This window comes from Ptychodera flava, chromosome 17 (genome assembly GCF_041260155.1).
Source record: "Ptychodera flava strain L36383 chromosome 17, AS_Pfla_20210202, whole genome shotgun sequence".
Taxonomy (NCBI): domain Eukaryota; kingdom Metazoa; phylum Hemichordata; class Enteropneusta; family Ptychoderidae; genus Ptychodera; species Ptychodera flava.
The window spans coordinates 24,255,184-24,283,154 of record NC_091944.1 but is presented as its reverse complement, the minus strand read 5'-3'; the positions used below and the strand labels follow the sequence as shown (position 1 = coordinate 24,283,154).

Below are 27,971 nucleotides of genomic sequence, written 5' to 3'. Positions count from 1 at the left end.
TAATGTCGATTTAATCTGCAAATGTAAGCTAATCTGCTTTTCTTTTTCATTTACACAGTTGTTTTGTGGATAATTTGTAATATTGCAACATTAATTGTAGGGCGCCTAACACATTTGAGAAATTTGAAAAATGTAAAGATCGAATTATCCAAAATTAGTTCTAATTGTGTTAGTAGCATTTAATTTTAGTGAAACTAAACACATGTCACTGATCTATTGGGCAGTTCCATGTCACACTGATTCATGATTTCACAAAATCTGTATGTGTAAATTCGCAAGAATCAGCAAATATCTGATATCATGAGGATAACACCATTTCTCCAATAATATCAAAGCACAGTTCGGCACTATTATACTGATAAATTGAATATTGATTGGTAGTTGTAATTTGACTTTGTATATTGTTTCATACCATTTTATTACTCCATTTATTAACTTTCATTCATGAAGGGGGAAAGAAGCATAGGCGGTTACAGTAATATATCCTTGTCATGTACATGTATGTTAAGCGATGCTAATAATGCTTTTCTAACGACCTGATTTAATCTTCATAATTTATCTCAAATAAGACTTTCGCTTCCCCTCCCCCTCCCCCCCCCCGCCCGAAGATCACTTGCCAGATTAATAGTTACTGGGACTTACATTGTCTAACCGGACATTTGCCCAAAGAACACTAATAACCTGGATCCAATCCCTGACCCAAGCCTCGACTGACGGATAAGAAATGTTCAAGTGATATAGGTCTCAATGCGTACAGCTGTACTTGTAGAGATACCCGGATACAAAACAATGGCCCTCCCAAATCGAGATAACAACATTTAATTTGAGAAAAGCAAATACCCACGGTGATGTGATGCTTTGGTCGATTGGTAAGTAACCGTGACAATTGACATACTGTCTGTTATAGTGAATATTCAAATCATTCAGTACAGATTTTTTGTAGCGACCCATAATTTGCATATTATGGAGATCAATGCTCAAAAGTCTGACGGACTGTGTGAGTATGCTTGTCCTTGGTGACTTGAAAGTTCACATTATAAAATACGGTGCCGGGATTAGGGTGTTCAGAAATGATCTGTTTTATGTCATCAAGGGGTAGGGGCTCATGGGAATCTGTGGAAATCGTGAGGGAATCTAATGTGTGGCGGCGGGTTTTCCCTTGTGAGGCGCTGCTCTTACGTACTAACAGGCTTCCAGCGGCCCTCGCAAAGAGGCTCCGTTCGCACAGTGTGACTTTCAAGTGTTTGAGGACGTTATTTTCATCAAGGGCTGCCCTTATCTTTTGCACAAAGTCCTCGGTAAACTCGGCGAAGTTAAAAGTCAACGACAACGCTCTCCTGTTGTGTCTGATAAGCTGGCACACTGAATCGACTTCGCCCTGGCAAAAGACACCCTGTACTGCGGCATTTTGTAATACGACGCATTTTGTAACAACTTACGCAAAATGTAATAAGGGTATCAGCATTTTGTAATAAAATGGTCTACGCATTTTGTAATAAGGGTATCAGCATTTTGTAATAAATTATTGTTTACGCGATTTGTAATAAGGGTATCAGCGTTTTGTAATAAAACGCGTTTTGTAACATTAGTTAACGCATTTTGTAATAATTATAAACATCCGCTGATATTGTATGTATTTTAAAATGCTTTGTGGTTTCTGAATACGTAAAAATGTGATAGCATATAATGATATCGAGATTATATCTCCACTACCGGTGCTAGGTTATCATATTAACCCCATATAGGGGGTCTGAGTTGACATTCAAAATGCAATTGAAGACAGAATGAGATTATGCGATTTATAATTGAGAAAACAAACTGAGAAAGTTTTTGTTGGTTTTACATACAGTACTGTACTTTGAAAAGACATTATACTGCAGACCTTTCTGCATTTTTTTATTAAATATTACTGTTGGTGGATGGAAAGAGGAAGGCTTGAAGATGACATGCAGAGCTCAGAATACGATAAAAGACAGCGACATCATCAACATTGACAGTGTTGTATACTACGACCTAATTTTATTATACTAATGATGTACATGCAACAACGTCAACCTTATCCAGAAATGGTTCCCTTGTGACATTTTGAGGGTTTCGGTCTGATTTTTAGGGCGTTGCTACATTATTTTTATTTTTTTTACAAAAGAAAAACAATAAATATTGTTTTTGGTAACAATAGAATTGTGTATCTTATGTTTTTGCATGTATATTGGATGAAGTTTGCAAACTCAAATAATCAAATTCTGAGTTTTGCAAAATGATTGTAATATTAGTGTACACAGTGCTTTGAACGAAGCTTTTATTGGGTTCATAAAAATGATGTTACAAAACACCGTCCCTCCACCCACCGGTCTGGAAACGCGACACGTGCGCTATTGTTTAAAGGTGTTAATTGCTCTACCGCGGCCCCGTCGGTACGAAGCGCGTTACGGATGTAAATGCTTGCTTGGGGACGCCATCAGTAGCGTTTGGCAACATCTTGCGTTGCGGAGTATTTTTAATTATTGTCATGTCTTTGCTCCTCAGGTAACTTTGTTACCATAGCCAGGATTTCTGCTACAACTGAGAAACTGTGTTTATTGAGAGTAATTTCTTTTAGATTTTCGTCTATGATTTTCCGTGTTTTTCCGTCGAAATTTTCGCCCACCAAATTTGATCTCGCTAGGTAGGAAGAGGCACCTTATAGTACGAAAGTTTTTCCCCCTTTCACTTGTAGAAATAAGAATAAATCGAAACGAATTTGGCGTGATCAATCAGCGATGGGGATTTTAAAATTGGTAGTATGCGTTTTTTCTTGTCGTTTACTCTGTTCTGTTGCAGAAAACGCCCACCCGAGTTTTCGACGATGCATTTGTTGTTAAAAATCAAGATGGCGGCCACCATACGTCGGCCACGCGTTTTTTGAACAACGAAAATTGCCAATCAACCCGTAAAATTCCCCGTGAATTTTGACTTGCGAGGTGTATACCCTCCTAAAAGTTTATTTTCTAGAATCGATTTTTATTCTAACATTACTCGAAATTTATGCTTTCGATGTTTCGGAATGCTGTTGAGTTTGTCGCGACGCCATTTTGAAACTTTGATCGCGCACGTTGGTTCTTCGGTCACGAAGTTTTTTCCTCCCTTCCATGTTTGATTCTAATTCAACTCAGCATATTTCAGTCTTTGAACATTAAATATACGATATTTACGAATGGTGAGACACTTATTTTGATGTTTTTTCGTCCGAAACGATGATTTTTGGGATAGTGATTTTGTTTGTGTCTTTGTTTATCCGTTTTAAGGCTTAGAGGTACGGTCGCGTACAGTTGTCTAGCGGCGATTCCGTGCAAGCTCAATCTGTTTTGGAGGCCAAAAGAGTACGCAAAAGCTTTGAAAAGAAATGAATTTTTATGTATAAAAATGTGAAAGAACCTTGACGCTCCCACCTCAATATCGAAACGTTTGTGTTATAATATCGACAAGTTTATTCAGCAAAATTGCTGTAGGGTGGAGGGACGGTGTACAAACATTTTCCTGGAACCATCAGTTGTAGACAACGGAATCTAATATACATTTAGACATAATTGAGAAATAGGAAGGGATAAATTCTTTAGAATGTCGTCAGAAAGAGAAGCAATGTGAAAATCATTGTAAATTTAGAATACTGGGGGCTATTTTGAATATTTAGTGAGGTCATGTGACCAGTATTTGCATTTTTTTGGGGCAATTGTAATACTACAATTCCAAAAATATCTTGCAATGGTGGACAAAGTTTGATAAATTCAATAGTCAGATGTTATAAAATAGGATACCTTGACCAGTCTGTTCCCATATTCAAGGGCGCTGTGTGTAATTCTTCACTTATGAGTGAAGACAAGAAAATTTGTGTAAGTTTTATCAAATCTGTGTAAAGTTTTTCATAATATATAAAGTTTACATCAAAGTCCATGGTCATGGCACTATAAATAGTGATTAAGCATTTGGATATGATACAATATCGATTATCTTTTACTGGAAAATTGGAAAACATGTAAAAATAATGATAAATTTATATTGTTGGCGGCCATTTGTCAGCTAGGCGACTGATGCCGTATGTTGTGGGTTCGAATCCGATTGAAAACTATCCGTATTTTCTACCCTGGGTTGGTAACACTGCTGGTGGACAGAATTGTCCCCGAGGTTATCGTTCGCCCAGTTAAAGCGATGAAATTCGTTTCTTCGCTTCGATAAAGTGTGTATGTGCGATGTATGATAGTGAGCATGCGTGCGTGAGTGCTTCACGAACTCTACAACGTGTTGAGCGGTCTCAGTCAGAAAAATGTAACAACTTAGCCGGCTATTGAACCACTCTTTTTTGGGAGTGGAGATTTAGCCGAGTGGTTCTGTCTGTGGCCTCTCAGCTAGGCGACTGATGCCGTATGTTGTGGGTTCGAATCCGATTGAAAACTATCCGTACTTAATCAGGTCACATGACCATTAGTAGCATATTTTGGGACAAGTGTCATTGTCATTCAAAATATACATACTTACTGTGGGAAATATTTCATAATATTAGTTGCTGTGATGTTACGTTATGCTCTGACCGACCTAACACTTAATATACAGAGCCTTTGTTTACATTACACTTAGCAGGTCAGAATGATTCAAAATGTCAGTGTTTTTTTTCAAAATTTTTGTCACAATTTCATTTCAGTCCATGCTGACGTGATAGAAAACAGGTTTCGTGATGAAAAATGATGAATAAATGAGGATTTCCTATGAAAATAAAGAAATATATTTAAAAAAATACATATTTTATATATTGGCGGCCATTTTGAATACTTAATTAGGTCATGTGACCATAATTTGCATATTTTTTGGACAAGTATTTAAGAAGTCAAACGTCATGCTAGATGGTACTTCCAAATTTCAACTCCACCACAGGGTCTTGGTGTGCAAAGGGTTAAAGTGGAAAATAACGTACGAAAGATTGCAGTATTCTAAGCAACTTCTATACGTATGATATGTGATTCTCTAAAGTTGATTGTCGATAATTTACGGTAATAAGATGGGAGGGCACGTTAATATGTCAATGCTGACAGCTGATATTTTCAAAATATACTGAAATAAACACTGACGTGAAGCAGTCAATTAAAATACTGAATGATCATTTATTTTAATCATCCCATAAACAAGTACAAAATAAAGCTCTCTCGACAGACCAGCCACTTTTCCTTGTATGTAAAAGGTGACAATTCATATCTACTGAGCCATGGTTTTGTTTTCATAGATCTATTTCTTTCCCGTTGTCTTCATCCCTTGAATCTATGCTATCGCCCTATGGTAAAATTTGTCTAGCCAACGAGCTAGGATAAGCTGCCCTGTGATACTAAGATTAAGCTAAATTTGATTCGCTATCCTACTGGTTATACCTGCCATCTGCCATTATCATTAACCCTTTCACCCCCAGTTCCCTGTATACAGGTCCAACTTTACCATAGAAAACAATGCATTTGGGACAAACCATGGTGGTTAAAGGGTTAAATGATAACAGCCATAGACAGACAGACAGACAGACAGACAGACAGACAGACAGATAGGTAGATAGATAGATACATAGATACATAGACAGGCATACTCAGGCACTCTTTCCTCTCTCCCCTCCCTTCCTCCCTCCCTACCCACGAAGATGCATGCATACATACATACATACATACATACATACATACATACATACATACATACATACATACATACATACATACATACATACATATACATACATACATACATACATACATACATACATACATACATACATACATACATACATACATACATACATACATACATACATAACTCACAGGTCAGATATACTTCCGCTTTAGTAGCTAAACAAGTCATCGTTGATTACACAGTCCCCGCTTGTCCATTTTGTTATAATCTTTGGTGTCTAGGTAGCTGTGGTCTACGTAGCTGTGGAATGATATTCATGCGGGATGCATCAGGCCTCTGACTTGCATAATAAAGTAATCTGAGGAACGTTCAATAAAATTGACCCCTCTCTGCCGGTAATGACCATTGAAGGAACTTTTGATTATATCACACATAACGATGCCCTCACTGCCTCTAGTGTCATGATGGCACATACTAAAAACATGTTTTGGTGGAATTTTAGAAATGGTATGGGATCGAGTATGCTGTTGTAATTAGCCATTTCGGATCATATAATGAAACAAATTAATGTGCACAAGAATGCAGCCATATCACGTTTAAACAAAATCAGTCCATCGAAGGACAGTGACCTATGTTTATGTTTTAAAGACATAAAAAATCACACCAAAATTGAAATCAAATGGCTGTCTATTGACTATATGGATCATAGCACAAAATTAGTAGACATGCATATGTATGCCATAGTACTTTATCTTTGTACCAAGTCTCAACAACATTGGATAAGGAATATTTGCATATGATTAAGCCTCAAAGACATGAAGAAATCCAAAAATGACCATCTAGCAGCGATATTGGGGAAAAATGACAATCTGGCAACCATATTGGAACATGTCACGAAGTACATTGACATGTACATGTATGCCATAGTGCATGATCTTTGTGCCAAGTTTGGACAAAATCGGTGTAATGACCTTTGAATTAAGCTTCAAAGACATGCAAAATTCCAACAAAATGGCAGTTCTGCAGCCTTATTGGCTCCTATCGCAAGGTTAATTGATACATGCATATGTATGCCATAGTGCTTTGCCTTTGTGCAATTTGAACAAATTCGGTTCAAGGATGTTTGAGTTATGGTTCAAAGACATGAAAAAATCGCAACAAAATAGCCGCCTCACGCCCATATTGGATCGTATCGCAATATAATTCTACATGCATATGTAGGCTATAGTGTTATGCCTTTGTGCCAAGTTTGAACAGAATCGGTTCAAGGATGTTTGAGTTATGGCTCAAAGACATGAAAAATCGCAAAAATATGGCCACCTTGCGGCCATATTGAATCGTATCAAAAAATAAATCGGTGTGCATCTGTAGGTCATAGTGCTATGCCTTTGTGCCAAGTTTGAATAGAATCGGTTCAAGGATGTTTGATTTATGGCTCAAAGACATGAAAAATCGCAAAAATATGGCCACCTTGCGGCCATGTTGAATCGTATAGAAAAATAAATCAATGTGCATCTGTAGGTCATAGTGCTATGCCTTTCTGCCAAGTTTGAACAAAATTTGTTCAGCAGTGTCTGAGAAACGGCTGCGGACGAACGGACGCACGGACGCACGGACTGACGGACGCACAGATGGACGGGACCCAATCTGTGAGTCCCCGCCGGATTTCATCCGCGGGGACTAACAAGTCAAATAAATAAAATATCAGATTATTCTGACTATTTAGTTTAGTTTAGTTGAGTTGAGTTGAGTTTAGTTTAGTTTTAATTTTGTTTACTTTAGATTACTTCAGTATAGTTAAGGTTATTATGAAAATAACGCAAAGAATGTATAACGACACATAGATTTAGTCATTAGCGCGTTTAGCGCGTTCGGCGATGCGTTGCACTAATGTCTGAATGCTTACTTTGCGGTATTTTTGTAATATTACCATGCCCTGCCCGTCGCATTTTGATTGGTCGAGCTAAACCACGTGACTGACCAAAAATACACAGTAATGGTTTGATTACATGCCCGTGAATATGAATAATAAGATTAACGACTCAAAGTATAGTAATTTTACAGCTCAAACGTTATTCATAATCAATCACAAAATAAAATGGACTACTTGTAGGTCAAGTTAAAATACTTTTTTCTGAAAACATCTCCGGCTTTGCCAATTTTTGACAGCGCGCGTGACAGTGCGTCGCGTATTGCTCAGTTTCTGGGGCCCAGTTGTCGTTCGCTCCTGAAATTTTCGGAAATTTTGACGGTTTCCTTGCGTTCGATGATAATATAATGGAAATAACAGACTCCGATCTGACCATTAACGTTTATTTGTGGGCGTTGACTCGAGGAAAGCCAAATTAACGGGCTCGGCAAGCCTCGCCCGTTAATTTTTGGCTTTCCTCTCGCCCTTGCCCACAAACAAACGTTAATGGTCAGCGCGTTGCCCGGTATTTCTATATCATACATCTCCTTTTTTTATCAAGAATATATGCACCCGTCGTTTCCGATGCATTATTCCATACACTTTAAAGGCATATTCTGCGAGCGGGTTAAGGGTAAGCGCCATCTTTGTTTACATCGCGCGGTCATCCAACATCGGATGTACGAGCTGAGCAGCGATGTCGTGCCAGATTTGTACAGTGCCGTCTTGGTGAACTGTCGTTATTACCTCATAATATTTTTCACCTGCAAACAGTCGTAATACATTTACTTTTGTTTCTTTTATCAGAAGTTATTTTCAAAGTACAGTATGGAGTTTCAGTATGGAGCAATTCAATGATGAAATGATTATTATCAAATATGAAAGTAAAGGGGTTACTGCATGCCCGTTACGTGCCCGTTTTTACGGAAGCTCGATTCTATTGTTTGCGAAGGCAGATGTATAGTAATTTATTTTATGTTATTATATTTTATTTTATCTGAGTATCTACCTGTTGATTGCTGGTTGTCTACAATACATGTACATCAGAAAGAATGTTGTTATCCTCTATTTAATAAATCAACTGACTGTGTATACCAATTATTCTCTCAAATATATGATAATAAACTAGTCAAAATCTAGTAGTTACCTGCCTCAGATGATCAGTTGGTAAAAATACTGATTGACAGCTATCTAAAATTAAGTCTTTCTAATTTGAAATGGAAGTCAGGGAGCGATCAATTTTTGTACTTACTTAACGAGTAAACACACACTTTGTAATACCATTCCAAAGTCAATAAAATATCTGTTAATGCTTTAAAACTGGGAAAAGTTTTTAAAATTATTACAAAATGCGTTAACTGTTATTACAAAGTGCGAATTATTACAAAATGCTGATACCCTTGTTACAGTTTTGCGTAGACAATTTTTTATTACAAAATGCTGATACCCTTGTTACAAAACGCGTAGACTGGTTTATTACAAAATACTGCAGACGTTATTACAAAATGCGTCAGTTATTACAAAATGCTGATACCCCTTATTACATTTTGCGTAAGTTATTACAAAATGCGTCAGTATTACAAAATGCCGCAGTACACACCCAAAGATATATCATTCAGTGTCGCGTTTTTAGAAAGTGTTTCGCATATCATACGGAGAGATGACCCCTGTTTACACCGAATTGATAATTTAAGCGATGTCAGGGCTTGGCTGACTCTACTTAATGCACGGTTTACTTCATCTATTATGTCCTCGTACAAGGTTTCAGAGTTGAACTCATTGCTGAATGACAAAGTTAAAGACTCTGTTCTTTTACATTCCCTGATGAAATTGCATAAGTTCGCTCTCGAGTTCTTACAAACGGATGTCTTGAAATATTTCCACACAAACTCAAAGTTTTTTGGCCCGTCACGTATAAATGCATCTGAATGCGGGAAAAGGTCACCGGCCGACTCATGATTGAAGGAGAAGGTGACCACCTGCAAAGATGGACGTTTAGATATTCTTGATAACATGTTTGACAAACTTGCGTTGAGTTCTTCGCAATTTCCGACAACGCTTAGCAGTAACTCCAAAGACTTTACACGTATGCATTTAATCATTTCTGCCAAGTCATTTATGATATTGACCTTAATCGAAGTGTTACAAGTGAAGAAGGAAAGAGATGATATCGAAAGTTTGCTTTCCTTTAGTAACTTAATGCATTTGGACATGTTTTTTGCGGTCAGTCCGCTCAGGTACAAATTTTTTAATATTCCTCCAAAGTTGTTCTTGATTCTAAGGAGATTGTGTACGTAAATGAATGAACACTTTCCGGAGTTTAATCTGATAAAACCGTCAGATATAGATGAGGAGTTTACATTCTCGGTATGAATGAAATCGTGCCATCTGTTTGATCCAGCGTACAATAGAGTACCTTGCAACAACTCGTCGATTTGCGCGACAAATGTTTCGGCATGGCTCGATTCATACAAACATTTGATGCAGTACGCCCACAAATTTGATAAAGTCTTTAACAGGATTTCCTGTTCCTTATGCGTTGATGACTTGGATATCTTTTCGTGTAGAACTTCCATTCTTTCACGGAATTTACCAAAGAAATATTTACTTTCTTTCTTATTTGCCGCGCCACTTAGAAATTTCAACACGGGGAAATGTTTGCGTGGGTGCTCGATAAACACACGCTGCGAATCAGCTTTCGCCGATTGAGAAATTACGTGCAGCGCCGTAAGGTACTCTAGCCACGTTTTATGATTGAAAAAATATATCATTTTGACTTTCACTCTTGAATGCCCCATATCTCTTACTAGCAATCCGAAATCCAGGGACATCTCTGAGGAAATGTCAGTCTTATCAAAAACACCATTCTTCCTCGGACTCATGTAGACTTTATATGAGTCTCTCATTAAAGCAAATTTTGCATTGATAACATCTTCTGGTAACTTCCCACCATCCATAAGTTTCTTTTCTTTCGCACAGTACCTTTTCAGAATGCATTCAAGTACTTCACCATATAACTCGTGTAATGTTTTCGGAAAGTTTTCGACATGGAATTGATGGTCCTCCCACAGAATACACAGAAAAGCAATGTGCAAGGGATTCCTGAAAAGTCCCCTTGTGAATCGTTGCTCTTTGCTGTCTTTCTGTCGCCTAATTTCGTCAATTAGGGATGTGCTCATTTTGCTGCCTTTCCCAAAGTAACCCTCGATGCATTCTTTGGCATGATTCTTTGTGAAACCCTTAACATGCAGCCACAAATCGAATTGGCTTAAGTACTTATCACACATATGTAGCCTTGTCGTGACCACCTTGGTACAATAACGAAGTACATCCTCGTCTATAAGCTTTAATATATCTGATCCTATTAAAGTCGACTCGTCAATTTCATCTAACCCATCACAAAGAAACAATACTGATTTTTGGTGCTTGTCAATCTCTTCTGAAAGTTCTGCTTCAGTAAGTTTGCAATCTTGCGGTAGTAGCTGGGTGAATATTTCACCCACGATACTACGTCTATTCGAATGTCTCATTTCTAAAAGAAAAGTAATTCAAATCGTGGCACTCGCCATGAGCCCAGTCGTAGGCCAGCTTCCGACAAAGTGTTGACTTGCCCATCGCTGGCGCTCCTTCAATTCTGATGCGCTTGACGTATTCTGGTGACTTGAACATGTCCTGAAGAGCACTGAGGACTGTGCCCGTTTGGTCAGTATCCCTTTTAACTTTTATTATTTTAAGCTGTGTATACACTTCAGGCAAGCGCAAGTGGAGATTTTTATTCCATGGAATCGGCAAAATTTTCGAATAGTTACGTGTATACGTATCTCTCAGGTGCTTTACCAATTCATCCATCGTGTGTGATTCCATATCTAGAAAATAAATACGTTCATAGGTTTCGAAGTATTCTTGACCACAGAAGCGATTCAAAATCTTCATTTTCAAAGAAATCGCGATGGTGCGTTTTCCAAAATTGTCACACAACGAGGGTTTGTATATAAACAAATTTATTGATGAATTTAGAAGGCAATATTAAAACATCATGCACGCACATAATAAAATTTTTGGTCATGTATTGTAATGTCATTTGCTTGTCATCAATAACGGAAGAACTTGTCTCAAAAAATGTATCTTACAATAAATTTAAATATAGCTTGGAATTACAACGTGCTAGGGTGATTAGAAAAACGTTTCTGGCGATAGAAAATAATGCATTCATTGCAAATGTTCTCCTTTGATAGATTTTGCAACAATTTAACCCAATACGACGTCCACTGTTCTCACTTACAGAACACGTTCAGTGTAGGAAATACCAATTGTTGTACCGACCCGTACACACTGTACCGAGAAAAAACCTATCGTTAGCGTTCTGTGCAGTTTCATCGACGGGAAATGTGATAAAGGCAATATAAGAATGTTCAAACAGTCAGTGTGCGGGTGAGTTTTTCAATTGGAGCGCGGCAACACTGACGATGTTGACTGTGGTACAGTGAACGTCGCATTGGGTTAAATTGTTGCAAAATTTATCGAAGGAGAACGTTTATAATGAATGCAGGTGGTGTCATTTTCTATCGCCAGAAACGTTTTTCTTATCACCCAAGCACGTTGTAATTCCAAGCTATTTTGAAATTCACTGTACTTCATCACTTAAAATTCAGAGTACATTACACAATATATTACAATAATAATTTGTGTATATATAATATATTATAATAATATATAATTATTATTCGCGCAATACTTTTCAAATATCTAAAAGTAATTCGCTTACAGCAGTGAAATACATGTATGCAATTTCGGCTGAAGACATTTCAATACCGAATGCATGAATATTTGAGAGAGTGCACGCTGCACCATTTGCAAACTATTATTACATATGGACCGCAGTTTACTTGCATGGTACCATCGATATTTGCAGCGAAAGGTTTTAACAAGATCTGTGCCGCAAATACACAAACTTTTGACCCGTCAACATGTAAAAACTTCACCAAAATTAGAAGGCAGCCTATTTAGCGCAGCTAACCAGCTTAACACTTATGAGCCACTGCATATAAGCCAAACTTTGTAACTGCAAAAGATTGGCCGACTAGCGGGAAATACAATACTCGTTAAAATAAAGATTGCAAAGTTAAAACAATACAGTATTGTATTTGTTTTAACTTTGCAGTTTTTATCTTAACGAGTATTGTATTTCCCGCTAGTCGGCCATTTTTTACTGTATTCATTTACACTTGCTGCAGTTTTATCCCTCTTTTGAGGTAGTTTGTAATTTTTGTAACTGCAACTTCTCCATGGAAATGTCATCTCATAGTCGCTGTCCACACCAAAATCCATTTGTATGCGACAGCATTTGATAAAGATTATTAATTATAAAAGTCTGCACATTATGTAGATGTCATTCATACCCCAAATTACTCGTAACCCATTTTCAAGCTGCTGATATAAAGTATTGTTCAACAGACAAACTATTGAAAAATGTCAACTTTGTGTGTAACAGGTTTGCATTTATAATAGTTGACACGATGGCTGAGCTGTAATCACACTGCCGAGAATGTGAAACTAAAATTAATGGTAATTGATAGTTTTCATAGGTTTGTTGCTGGTCTTGAACTTGACTTTTTTACTTATGTATCACTTCCTAGAAAATATCTTAACATCCATGAAGATGCTTTTCACTTTTGTGTGATAAGAGAAAAAGGTGAGAAATTCTAAGACTAATCTATATCAAGCCTTGTCCTTCGGGTAATTCACACCTTACACAATTTGGTGTTAATTTCTCAACATGAGGTGGAGGGACTGTCCAGCAATAACAGCTGTCCATTGCCGACCTAATTATGAGCAGCGATTAACCCAAACCTGATAACAAGAGTAGGAACTTGACACATATAATTCCACCAAATTTAAGACATGGAAACGTACAGAGCAAGTTATGTCAATTGTTATCAAGTCAATCCAGATATATAACCCTAATTAGGAAAGTTCATTTAATATGCAAATTAGGAATTGGCTTGGGTGAAAATGTTTAATAGCTTTTAATTATGTTGAATCATGGTATCTTTCATGTACATAGCAAGTTTCGTCAACTTTGGTCATGTCAATCCAAATACAACCCTAATTAGGAAGTTCATCAAATAAATTAGGAATTGGCTAAAGTAAAAATGCTTAATTACTTTCAAGAATGTTGTATCATATTATCTTCCATGTACATAGCAAGTTCCGTCAATTTGGTCAAGTCAATCAAGATATATAACCCTAATTAGGAAAGTTCATTAAATACACAAATAAGGAATTGGCTGAAGTAAAAATGCCTAATAACTTTCAATAATGTTGAATCATAGTATTTTCCATGTACATAGCAAGTTTCGTGAACTTTGTGATTGAGTCAATTCAGATATATATCCTGAATAAGAAAAGTTCATTAAATATGCAAATTAGGAATTAACTTTCATGTCACTCCTTTATGTCTTTCATTGGGGATAAATCCTTGTGTGGTCAACATTTGTAGCAAATCTCATATAATTCTGTGCGGCCATTCTCATTGTATATATTTATTTCTAAAATCATTAATTATGCAAATCAGCGTAAAATATGCAAGCCACACCCACCAAAATCTAATCAGTTCCTTCCATTAGCATATAGTATCTGTCAACCGTTCAGGCGTTCATGAGATATCGTGTAAACAAACAGACAGACAGACACACACGCACACAAACATCGCTACGACAAATAGCTCATGTGTGTGAACACGTGAGCAAATCAGAGTACCCCATGGCGTCACTGCAAGCGCCCCGTACTCTGCGTATTTGAACATATTTGAACCCGGGGCTTGTGGTGTATTGTGCTATCCAAGCACTCGTTAGGCGTTCGTGTGAACATCTCGACCATGTCTTGCTTGTACTGTCTTGCCATGGGGTTCTCTCGGGTTACCAATTTCCCTAGATCCTGTACCTTAGGACGTCACTAAAGCATGTTTAAAAATTCAGATGTATACGACAATTGAAAGGTTTGCGTATGATATCCGATGGATGGTGAACATGTGTTCCTCAGTTTCAACGATGCCTACCTGACTGAGTTGATACTTCTGTGATGTACTTTTCTGCCAGTCCGCCAAGCTTAGCTTTGCGAAGCTTTTCCACTAGGAGTGCTGTGTCTGATTCTTAACGAGTCCCATCGCCCTAAATCTGTCGAATAAATCGTGAGGGTGTAGTATCGATTCTAATTCCCGTTTTGGTATCTCTTCACACAGGCGCTTAAGGTTTTGAAAGCCTTCTGTTGAAGAAAATTAACGAGAGGTCAGTCATTCAAACAGAATAAAGGAATCACCGTTATCCGTAGTAGCGTTTAAGTACAGAAAAGTTCTCTTCTCCCACTGTGAATTAGCAAAACAGACATCTTTCGAACAAATCACTTGTCCTTCATCAGTGTCCACACTTGATCTGACAGAAAGATCCAAATGCAGGCATTTAAACAGCTGGAGGTGTGAACAAACTCGAAGTGTGAACATTGAAGTGTTCACTGAATTTCAGGATGTCACCATAGATGGGTGGTGTCTCATATTTTCCAACATTGGCTATCTCATGGTTGTACATCATGAAATATATGTATGCTTAATAGACTTGATCCAAAATGCTGTATTTGGAAAAAAATGGTCGTTCGCAAACCGCTTGTCCAGCGAGTATTTTTTGCTTCATGTGAAAATGATCCAGTACGATGAGAGACACTTTGGTTTAAGTTATACCACAGGCATTAACGCAGAATGCACTCATGGACAAATATTAATTTTGGACTCTCAAATATTTACAATACCCTTCTGATCTACGATTGTGGAGGCTCATTTTAAATTTCTTTGAGTAAGAAAAATTCGGCCTTAGTTTTTCGAAAATATAAAATTGTATTTTCCCATGTATTTACTACAGGATTGCTGGCCATTTTTAATTTTAAAAACTAGTGAATGTTGGATATTCTGTTTCTCTAGTACCAAACTCTGCACTGTGACTCCTGATTTGTATTCATTAGTTGGTAACAGAATGCTTGAAAGTTTCACTGAGGAAATTTTGAGCAAAAGTTTAAGTCTTTCACTTTCCAGGCGCAGAAACCTAGTACCTTAAAGGCAGTCGGATTGATACTTTACTCATTGGTGTAATACTAGACGCTTCATGTAACCGAATTCAGGTACAAATATTTTGGCTATCGTCCGTCGAAATGACAAGGGTTTGAAGGCTACTTACAAAGGGAAATTCAAAATTTTCTTCGCAAATTAATGAAACACAATCTCTAAACGGTAATTTCGATAAGACATGGTGGACGCCGTCCTGTGGTTCTGAGACGTAGGCCTAGTTGCAGTACTATTTACTTGCATGCATGTTCCTCCTTTTGAATTGTACAGACGTTCGTCATTTCGAAACTTATTTACTGTACATAGAGACGTTTGAATGTTAACGGAGAAGTAAATATATGGATTAGGAGCGGTGTTTGCTCAAACTGCCACGGAAAGTGGGCAAGGTTGGATAGTTTTTGAGGCAACAAGTCATGCTATTGTGACAAAGCCCCTCGATAGTTAATATTTTATCACTTGAATTTAGTTGTATGACTGACAATGACTGTATCCTAGAGTAACCCCTTCTGCACGTGGGGCATCGTGAGAATGATTCCCTTGTTTATCTTCGAGACTCTTTTTATGTAACCGTGCATCCGCTCTTGGTGACTTTATTGTTTTGACAACAGCTTAAGTCATTAACACCGACCGAACACTTAAGCTGGACCTCCTGCGTTATGTTGACTCATGTACCTTTCCTGTCTTTATCTTCTGCCGATTCTCTTTTACTTAATTATAGACGTATACCAAAGTAATTGCAAGGCCAGATATTCACTCAATATAAACTCTGCAGTTATTGTGCTAAGGAGAACCTGTTAAGACGCCCGGGACGACATTGAACGTGACCGACGCCTATTATTAGACTAGTGGGAGAAATAGAAGTTTTACCGTAACTTGTGTTACTCAGCTGAATAAAGTGCTACGACTCAGAGTATATTTGTGTACCTGTTGCCGTCTCTACTGCTGGACGTTCCCTACACAGAGTGTACGTATCCGACAATAGCTACATCACAACCACGCTACGTGACACTATCTTTGTTAAGGGACTGGTCAGTTTCTTCGGCCTGGGCGGCGCCGGTGGATTAATGGGGGGTCAGCCTGTTTTTGACTTTGGTGATAGGGGGGAGGGGGTGTCACCACGTTTTTGAAATGCCCAATAGGGGTCATTGTGTTTTTGAATTTTGACAGAGGCTCATCATTGCCTAAAATGCATCGTGTCAGCCACAAATTTCATCATTCAGTTACATTTTTCGGCGCGTCCTTCGGGCGCATAAGTTTAATAAAATACCTCTCTACGGCTCCTCAGGAGATTTAATTGGAGGGCTTGCAAGTCTTAACACCCATCAAAGTTTTGGGTTTACTGGTTTTTTCCCTCTTTGATATTAATGATTAAACCGGCAACTCTCGTATAAAAGGGCGAGACCCCACGAGATTTTGCATAATGGTGGCAAATTTAAACTGGGAAGCAGGGGGATCAGGAGCGCCGCTTTTATGGACTTGTTGTCTCATATAATTGAATAAAACTTCTCATATTTAATGTATGATATTCGTAAGTGTCTCGATGATTTTCTGACGTCATATCAGCATTGCGGAATCAAAAAATCCCTTGTAAAATCGTAAAAATCTTCACAACGTACTAATGATTCAGCTGGTGTAACGGACCTAAAGGTAGTTTAAATGATCTATGATTGACAGTTTATGCAAATTTACAGTGAAGAACGGCCCGTTGTAAGTGTTACATTGTGTATACCGAGTTTCCATTTATCAACAATAGGACGAAGTGTGTATGCGTAGAAAGGCAAGCTAATTCCAATGCCATGTAAAGTTATCACGACTATTTTTGGATGTAGTTGACTCATTACGATCACAGTGAAGCTGTCGCAGAGAATTCTACCGAAACTTACTTGTCGCGTTCACTCAAAACTTGCAGATGCTGCGAAAACAGCGTACAATCGTATTTCGGTCATCTGGGTCAAAGAATTTCACACAAGTAATACTAATGTAAAATAACTCGCTGGAATTATTTTATTTTACACAAAATCGTCTTTGATCAGAGCATATTTTCATTAGGAATTTCGGGGTTTTTTTTCATTTCAAGAGACATGATATGCCGTTTGGCATTGATATATAACTTTCGCAGTGCTCTAAGTATATTAATTAACATTAGGCCTACATATAGTAGTTTGTCGCCGCACGTACATACACCCGCTGAATAAAAAACGAGAATCGATATTCTTGAATGTTCAGTCTAAGTTCAATATGAGATAGTACACCAAGGGTTTCGAACCAGTTTCAGCACACAGTCAGGCATGATTTCTCTTTGAGTCCACACAGTTGTACAGTCTATTTCCTTTCTTTGCAAAAGTCTTCTTTTCTTGTCTAAATATTGCGAGAAACGCCACGCGTGTTTGTCACTGAGTACCTTCCAAAATCTCTTGTACATCTTCTTCCTAACAAGATTATTTCCTGTGCGTGGTTTCTGCCCTTGCCCGAGCCAGCTCTGCCGAAAAGTTGTCACACATGGGGAGCAAAAACAAAACTCGCAGGCTCCATCGTCACTCTCCTTCGACACTGTGCTCTCTAAACTCTCTTTGACGCCATCGTTTTTCATCAGACAACGATCACTTGTTTCCACAGAATCGATGGTGGAAACGGCACTGTCATCAGAGACGTTGTTTGGAGTTGTGCGTGACCGTGTACTTGGCAAAGGACCCTCCTCCACTATCTCAATGTTATTCAACTGAAAAAATGTTTTCAGTGCTTCCTCCTCCTCTCGGTCGACCACTACTTTGAAGTATGATTTTGCCGTAGGTCGTGACATACTCGGGAACAACTTCACCGAAAAAACTGGCAGCCTCGGAATTTACTCACTCCACGCGGTCTTACAAGACGTGAATGACTTCTCTCGACCTAGTTGCGCGCCAAATAGTGCTACACTTAGGATGGCAGGTCAAACCATTTTTATGAAAGGGTGATGTGTAGGATAATAATGAACTGAAATATTATAAATACCTTCCATATTTTCCTGGTGACCTCTCTTCCACGAACGTTTACAATTTTTGACAAATACTAAATGGGCTAGACAACTTTACACTAAAAATATACGAAGTAGTGCCGGATAAAAAATTTTCTTCTCTGTAGTTTCGGTGCCAAGGCCCCACTGTGAGGCGTTCAATAATGCCATTTTAGTGCAAACAAAGGAAATACAGCTTACTTTTGTTTTACAGACCGATGTTGCAAACTTTTGCCGGTACCGATAGCGCCATTTTTATAGAAGTTCGGACAAGTTTGATATCTGTGCTAAATCTCGTCTTCGTATTTTCGTCCCTAATCGTAATTGAGGAAGAAACTAGTCATGGAGGAAAACCAGCATCAGCAATGTACTGACGGTTCTGCGAGAGAGACTCAACGTCGGACTTATCCCTCAGATAGTGCCGAGCGCATGAGAGAAAGAAACTTGAAACGAAAATTACAAGACACAAAAAAACGCGGTAAAGTAACTTTTTACTATAACAAGATGCTTCGCTGAACCCTGCTGAATGAAATAGTTCCCGATTATGTTGTGTAAGCTTATGAGCTTTATGCGCTACCAAATTGATTGAGAAGTGGATATGTTGGAGACAATGATAAGCTCTTTTTTACAGTTATTTTGTTTTTGATATACAGCAAGAGTTTTGGGATTTCAAAATGATCTCTCAATCCCTTCTACAGTGATCTTTAATTATTTAATTGTCCGAAAATATAAAACAGGGAAGGTAGGAAAAAATGATCAAATAAATCAAATTCTTGTTCCCGGCATCTTGTGTCTATATCTAATGTGTCTCTGCCATTGGAGGGGCTTGGATAACTCGTGATCAGGTTTAGATTTAGATAGGCGAGAATCATGAATCTCAAGGTAAATACATGATGTTGTAGCTGAGGGACAACGTTTGAAATCAGGTCATTTATAGATATGATTTGCTGATTGCTGATTTTTACCAGGGTTATCAATATCAAACTCTGGCCCGAAACAGCAACATGATATTTACAGCTACACTAAACCATACTAAAATGTCACCTTATTTCCATTCATTCATTCTGTATTGTGTAAAGCATATCGAGCAATAAATGATTGATGTTTATTCAATATTCATTTCTAGACACCCCTAAAAATCCAAGTAGATGCCAAACTAATTTCACACTATATTTGTACACTCGGTATTTCTGGATACACTGGTTTATTTCTGGTATCAATGATTATTGATATCTACTTATTTTTGCCTGCATTCAGTTGTACTCACAAAGATAAACTACCTCTTGCCAAATTACTCACAAAGATAAACTACCTCTTGCCAAATTTATTTCTTGTACTTTAGTTCCTTCCCCAGCAGCAGCTTTATCTAGTGTTTACTGAGTTTTGTAATTTTTGCCTTACCACACTCCTTGAGTGTGTTATTGAGCAATAAAGTATTAGTATTAGTGTATTCATTCACGAATGTAGTATTTGAAATTTCATCATAATAAACAACTCTTTGCTACACCGTTTTCTGGTTCTTGAAGGTGCCATAAATTGTTTTGAGAGAGTGGAGGTGCCACAGCTAAATTGTGTTGAAGAATGAATTACGCAGAGGATGATGAGAGTCATCGATAAAAGAACGAGTCAAGTGTTGAATTTATGACCTGAAATGATACAGAAGTGTTAAAAATTATAACTGTATAGAAGTGTTGAAAATTATAACTGGGCAAACGACAGGTCAAAGGTCTATCCTGGATAGCTTCGTGGAAATGTGTCAGAACTTTCCCCCATTCAATAAGCTTATTTGCTTCATGATCATTATTTTTTCATTTTGTGAGTTATAGGCCTAATACGTGATCAGTTGAAAACTGATCAATTCATTAAAACCTAATTTTATGACAATGACTTTCTGTCATATATTTTTGTTGTCATGTCCTGTTATAAAAACTGATGGTAACAAAGCTTGCTCAGTAGGTATCAAACCTACCAATTTTCCAAACCCATCCTGAAACTTTCATTCATTTTATAAGTTTTTCTTGAAATTTTACATAAAACTTACAATGTATTTGTACAAAGGTCTATCCTTGATTTCTCGGATATGTGCAGAACTTTCCCCCATTCAATCTTTGCTTCATCATCATGTTGTTTTTGTGAGTTGTAGGGCCTAATTTATACATTTAATCAGATGAAAAAGGATCAATTCATTAAAACCTAATGACTTTCTGTAATATATATATTTGTCGAAGTGTCCTGTCATAAAACTGATAGTAACAAAATCTACATACTCGTCCTCAGTGGGTGATCCGACCAACTCATTTTCCAAACTCCTATATCCTGAAACTTCACTCGTTTTACTAGCCTACATAAAACTTACCGTTTGTAAGATTTATGCATTAAAAAGTGACACTGTATATTTTAGTTTTCTGAGATATCCTGATATACATAAGGTCAGCTGAAAATAGAGGCAATAAACCGATGGATGGATTTTATCGAACTTGATAGCCTACCACTCATAAGCATCCTGTTTTTATAAAAATAGACGCATGATTCTACTATTGAGATCAAGGTGTCAGTATGGTGTTGAATCTCAACTATTTTGGAACATTTTTGAATAGAAACATGCAATTACCACCATCCACGTCATCGTTCGAAAGCGGTTTGGCAGATATGGATGCAAATTATCGGACAGGGCCTCACACTCTCAGCCTTCGATCGACTTTTTTAGCCAGGCAACACGGTGCTACGAGCACCTCTGACGACGATGGGCCGGGTGGTCTATGCTGACTTCCTTCACCTCCAGTGGGGACAAACATGGCCATGGTACAATGCAATGCTTTACGATAAGCACAGTGTGTGAACCCGGGGTGTGAACTAAATCAGGAAGCAAGTTTGATGGATCGTATATCAAAGCTTTAAAAAACGATATCGGCCGACCATTCTCATATCAGGGCTCATTTCATTGAAAACGAAAGTTGTCCATCAAGTGTTATCGGGACCACAGGTACTAGGTACGCATGGGTGCAGTGTTGCTTCAACTTGGATACTTATCATAGTCGATCGAATTCGGCCCTAGATCGAAGTATGCAGCACCGAAGGCTGAAACTAAGGGAATGACTGGTGTAAAGCGGTAACGAGGTTCGGCCTTCGGCCTCACACTTTCGATCGACTACCAAGCAACCGTGACGCTGTACGCACCATGTACCACCTGCACCTGTGATCGATATCAGTTCACTTCACTACTACTAACGCGTACATCCTACGGTACACGGTAATTGCACGCGTACTGTACATGACCAGTCAGCAAGTTAGAAAATGTCTTTGTGAAAAATGCAAAGATATATCGTCATTAGATAATAATACATTTTGTGTCAGAATTTTAAAACTTCAGTAGTCGTATGAAAGCCGACACGCTACGACAGAACTGCGTATGTATCCCCGCCCAACCGCGGCCCTAGCTCCGCTGCCTAACCCTGACACCTGACCTCAGCAGGTCACCGGGTCAGTAAACTTGTGATATTTGGCGCGCAGAATAAGAAAACTTCCCGCTTGTCCGTCTGCAAATTTATACATTTCCGCGCGTAAACTCTACTTGAGAGTTCGATGACTCGTATGGTTATACCACGCCAGGGGGGCGCACACCGATACACTCGTAACATGTCGAGTTTTATACTTTTCGTCATTAGGCGCAGGTAATTCTTCATTCAAACTGCGAAATATTGATAAACATACAAATCTGCAAGATACCTTTGAGGTTAAATCAATCAAGATGTGCCAATTCTAAGCCATTTATCTGTTTTTCCTTCGGCATCAAAAAGCACAGAACTGCATAGGGTAAGCGAAGGGGTCACGTATCAATGGCGTTCGAAAATGGTGTCAGGCAGTAAATGGAAGAGCGTCACTCACGCTCTCGACCGACCGAGTAAAAATACAGAAAGTGCAATTTCTGCCGAAAATCGAAGAAATTAGCGCATGAAAATATTCTAAATTTAATGACATACAAATTAAGGGTTACCGACTCCAATTTTCTTTTGCAAAAATCGCGTTAATTAACCATTTACCACCGAAACCTCCAACGGGGGTGCCGACGACTGACGGAATAAATAGAATTTCATCTCTCTCGCGAGACTGAAACGGGAGTTTAAAGAATCGCATTTTTAGTCAAATTTCGGGATTTTTATCACTCAATTTGTATACCACCATGTTTCTGAAATCGTAGAGAACCTGGAGCCCCAGAATCACGCCGTTCTTCGACCTATAGCCCGAGAACGGGGAAAATAAGAAACGAGATTACAATCGTGCACCGGCAAAAGATTTTACTATATAGGAGTAACGACGAGGAAGAAAAGCGTACTCTTTTCAACAAATTGGACAGAATAAAAAGTATCCTCGATGGAAAGAGACCAATCTCGACCATCCAAGCACTTGTTACCGTCTTTGATTTTTTCATAACACATAACGCTGAATGTGAAAATGTAATATATGACGTAGCTGTGATATCGCAGCGGTACTTGTGGCGTGTATCGAACGCAATGGCGAGTCCCAAAACCCGGACCGAGACGAGTCGAGACGAGACCATAATGACCCCTCAGGCCAGGCGTTGTAAATACATTATATGCCTATATACAACACTACAGAAAGCTTGCAGTTTATTGAGAGTGTCAAAGATTGATGCACAAAGCAAGATATAGCACAATCAACGATTGGAACAACTGAAAAAAGATTTGTTTAGGTTTTTCAACTCGAGTTCAAGGCGAGCTCGAAACATGCGAACTGCGTCGGCATTTTGGCCTAAGCGATAAGTGCCAGATTCAGATTCTACTATGATATCTACTGTGAATTCAAAATAGGTAACCTTGTATTAGAAACATACATACAGGAGATTTAAGTAATCATTTTTTAGAAATTAGATTCACCATTTATAAACACATTATAGGAAAGTAAACTGAGAGCTCATATGTTTAATTTTATTACAGTGGCTCTGCACCATTTTTCTACCTTAACGATAGTACACTCATGTATGTTATGCCGGGATGTTATGTGTGTGGAATTTGAGGCAGCCTCAGATTAAGATTCAGATTCGGAGGGCTAAGTAACCACTGACTAGAATCATGGATGTAAAAAATATAGAATGTACGAAAATAAACAAGCATAAGTCGATGGTAGGGGTGGGATATCACTTCTTTGACTAACTAAGACAGAAGTGGAACAACGTCCTTTTTCTCCTGGCATTGATACAGATGCTGCCCATGTGCAAAAAAACCGTAACTTTTCTATGAGTAAGATAGGAGGTCTTTTGGTCTCGTCTCGACTCGTCTCGGTCCGGGTTTTGGGACTCGCCCAACGCGATTGAGGTCATCGCCACAGTCCCGCTGCGAGCCAACGCATAGGCTTCGTTGGCAGTTTACTATGAGACCGACCGGTATCGTAGATTTAGCTCGCAAAATAATAAAATAGGTAAAGCATGCAAAAAATAAAATTATACCTACTGTATCACTGACTATCTGAGACTCATCTTCTACTCCTGCTAACGAGCCCGACCATGACAACATGTATTTCAACCGTTTTTCGGTGAGTCGTCGATGGTTCCTGCTTGAATTGAACTTTTGACCTCCAACGTATTCAATGCGTTGTACGCGCGATCGAGCAAACATCGTAGAACCGTCGACGGCTCACGGGAAAATGGTCGAAAATACGTGTTCTTATCTTCAAGAAAGTTAGCAGGCGCACAGAATGAGTCTCAGATAGTCAATGATAAAGATGATATAAGTTTATTTATTCAAAGGCTAATATAGTTCATTATTTTGCAAGCTAAATCTACGACACCGGTCGGTGTCGTCGTAAACTGCCGACGAAGCTTATGCGTTGGCTCGCAGCGGGACTGTGGGCGATGACCCCAATGACCCGAGCGCGTTCAATACACGCCACAAGTCCCGCTGCGATATCACAGCTATATATGACGGTAACGATATATCACGCCTACCGTCCTCAATGTCAATGGCATCGGAATTTCATTACGCCGCACTAGATGATTGCCTTCAATTGGAAGATGACATGTTTATCTGCACGACTAAGTCACTACAACAACTTGTAGATACCGTTATTGAACATCAGAGTGATTGCCATTCTTCTACAATGACAATAACAGAAGTTGGTAAAGTCGGGCATGCTCTGACAACAACATTGGCGTTTCAAAGGAATGTCATAGAAAACGCTGGAAATCTTCCCAGTACATAGAAGGAGAGAGTTTTTAGTAAATGTGAGAGTTGCACATGGTTACTTTTCATCGGGACTGTTACCGAATCAATATTCAAAATTCTGCAAAGCCTCTTCTATCGGAACAATAGGAGGAAAAATCACTTTATGAATTGCAAAAATCGTACATGAAAGTAGTCAGTGCGCTATCAAACGAATCACAGGAGACAGCACTTCTTGAAGAAATGGCTGCAACTGAATTTATTCAGAGGAAACAGGAGGACTGCGGGATGGAATCCAGATTCTGACGGATGCTCGCCATTGCTGGCGAAAGAACGCAAGATTTTCGGATGTGGTTTGCATTGGTTTTCACACGCACAGAGTTATTCGTGTTGAAACTGTAAACAAGGAGGAGGAACCGTGCAGCCAAAGGCATGAGTTATTAGGCGTGAGGCGAATATACAATTATCTTGAAGAGAAAGAGTGTGCCGTGAAAACTCACGTTCATGATAACAACGCGAGTGTCTCAAAATACTGAAGCAAGAACATCCAAATACAAGGAATAGTAAAGACACTTGGCATGTAACCAAAGGAATTGCACGAGAAGCGAAAAAATTCCTTCATAGACTTCCCGTTTATAAAGATGCGGAGAGTTACTGCTGTTGTCATGACACACACTATGTAGAGTCTTTTAATAATGCTTTACTTCAATACCATGATAAACGAATAGTGTTTGCAGAGAATCGTATCAAATGAGAACGAATCTTGCTGTACTTGATTGGAATGAAGCGTCGATCGCCGTGCAACGTCGTTTCGATCGATAGTCGATGTCACTAATCCAAGGCAACGGTCATCCGTTCCTGTACGTGTTCGCAAACCACCGAATTCAAATCTAAACTTTGGAGAAATTGGCTGCAGATTCTTTACAATAGATAGAAAGCAAAACAGCACAAGTCTAAAATATCGTGTATGATGAATCGTTCATGCAGGTAGAGTTCATTCTGTTTATTTGTACAATCAACACACGTGGTATTGATACAATGTGCCCTTAGCTTCAGGTCATGTTTGAAACAATGTTGCACCAAATTGTGCTCATTTTTCTGTCAAGCCCCACCCACTTTTCTCGGTAGGGCCCTACCGAGAGTTACCGGTTTAACATCCATTTCAGTACAACAGTTCAGGACATCTTGTTTTAAGCATAGAAAGTGTGAAACACATTCACAGCTCATTCAAAATGTACTGTATAAAAACTTTAAGATTGACACTTTGAAATTCCTATCTTACAACTGACATGTCAACAATTTCATTAAAACACAGAATGACTGTTTAAAATACATGTAAAATATAATATATATATATATATATATATATAATATATATATTATATATATTTATTTAAATAAAAATATAAGTTATATATATATAAATATATATTTAATATATATACATATATATATATATAATATATATATATATATATATATATATATATATATATAATATAATTTATGTACACCTTTTTTTACCATTGTCGTGCGCGGGGGGTCACCCTGTTTTCGAAATTTGGAATAGGGGGTCATCCTGTTTTTGGACTTTGGATAGGGGGGTCACCCTGTTTTCAAAATTTTGAGTAGGGGTAAGCCACTTTTTGACGTCGGCAAAAAATAATCCACCGACCCCCCCCCCCCCCCCCCCCACCCCGGCCGAAGAAACGACCAGTCTACGACTAATAACGCATTGGTGATCAAATCTTTGTTTTAAGAGCTACAGTGCACTATTTACACCACTGTGTACATATATTTTGTACATCTACAGCCAATTGTACGCAAGATCGATGCTGTAGGAGTCCGTATGGCTGCTTTCCACATAAACAGCATTGAAACTTATACTTCGTGTACACAGATAGGTAACCTTCGATAACATTTGCACCTCATAAATGTTGTTATGGAGGTCATGGCATTTTATCACTAGTTTCGAATAGTCACGAGGTTACTCACACTGAGGTGTGGCAGGGGAAGTGAGTACACTTATGATGCCTCCTGATAACTGTAGTGTACAGACTTAGCGTAGGTAGCTGATAAGAAGTGATCCATCTGGGGATTGAATAAGAATTCGAAACAACCGTGCGGTTAACATAACAGAGGAAGCTCAGTTTAAGCCCTCTTGCTTTCTACAGAGAAATTTACCAGTACACAGGTTGTAACCTGCGCTTTCTATGTAAACTAAAAATAGTCACATGACAGGACAGTCAAAATATAAGTCACAAAGTCATTGCAGATGTCGCTGTTATTGTATACTGAATATACTAAGCACCACGCGTATCAAACATGCGGTCGTCTCGTCAACAGTCACGGTGATCTCATGCAGTGGTAACGGGATTATGAATTAAAATATGCCTGATCTACTGACCTTCTGCAATTTCGGTCGACCAACCAAAGAGTCTGTCGTTAAACGACTCGGTTTTGTGCTTCTTTCTAGCAGGCTCGACCATGATGACGGTGGGTTGCTTTCGTCTTCTGTATCAGTGACCAAAAGACTGGTGTGATTAATGCAGCTTGGATTTCGTACAGTTGATTCTTGTGTTTACGGCTCCGCTGTACGGTAATTGCCTGATGGTCCTTGCTGTAGTGGGTAAGTGGTGAGCAGTCAATTACGACGTGATGCAAACCTGAAGTCCTGATACGTAAATGGCAGAATAATGACAAGACGAACGAAATGTTATGTATTCTGCTAGTCAACTTAAAGTCTATTGGTTTTGGTTTTGTTGTGACTTGGTAGCTTAGCAATATGTGTACTAAGGTTTACTGATTTGACAATTCTTCGGCTACGCCTATATACGAATGGATTTTACACCATGACGTCAAACGTTTACGTCATCTGATGAGGTAGGGTTTTCCGGAACCACCCGAAAACTTACACATATCTTTGACAAATGGTGAAGGGGCGGGGTTTCCTGACTGTTGTTTACAGTAGCAATTATAGAAGTACACGGATAAGAATATAAATTGTATACAAAGGTCAAGTGCAAGACATACATTTGCCCCAGCAGAGCTATAAAAAAGACTTCACGTTTTCATGATTACCTGAATTTGAAACCCGTTTTCTTACTATGAAATTTTTTTAAAGCAGGGTTACATTGGTGTTCCAAT

General features: G+C 38.5%; 1 long non-coding RNA gene across 1 annotated transcript; it reads right to left on the bottom strand.

Annotated features, from left to right (window-relative positions):
- Window positions 1-154: 154 nt before the first annotated feature.
- On the bottom strand, window positions 155-27,579 carry LOC139115841 (uncharacterized). The gene is made up of 4 exons (XR_011548194.1): window positions 27,232-27,579; window positions 14,604-14,809; window positions 9,147-11,412; window positions 155-1,393 (listed from the first exon to the last, which is right to left on the bottom strand). It is a non-coding gene; the product is annotated as an uncharacterized lncRNA (long non-coding RNA).
- Window positions 27,580-27,971: the final 392 nt, after the last annotated feature.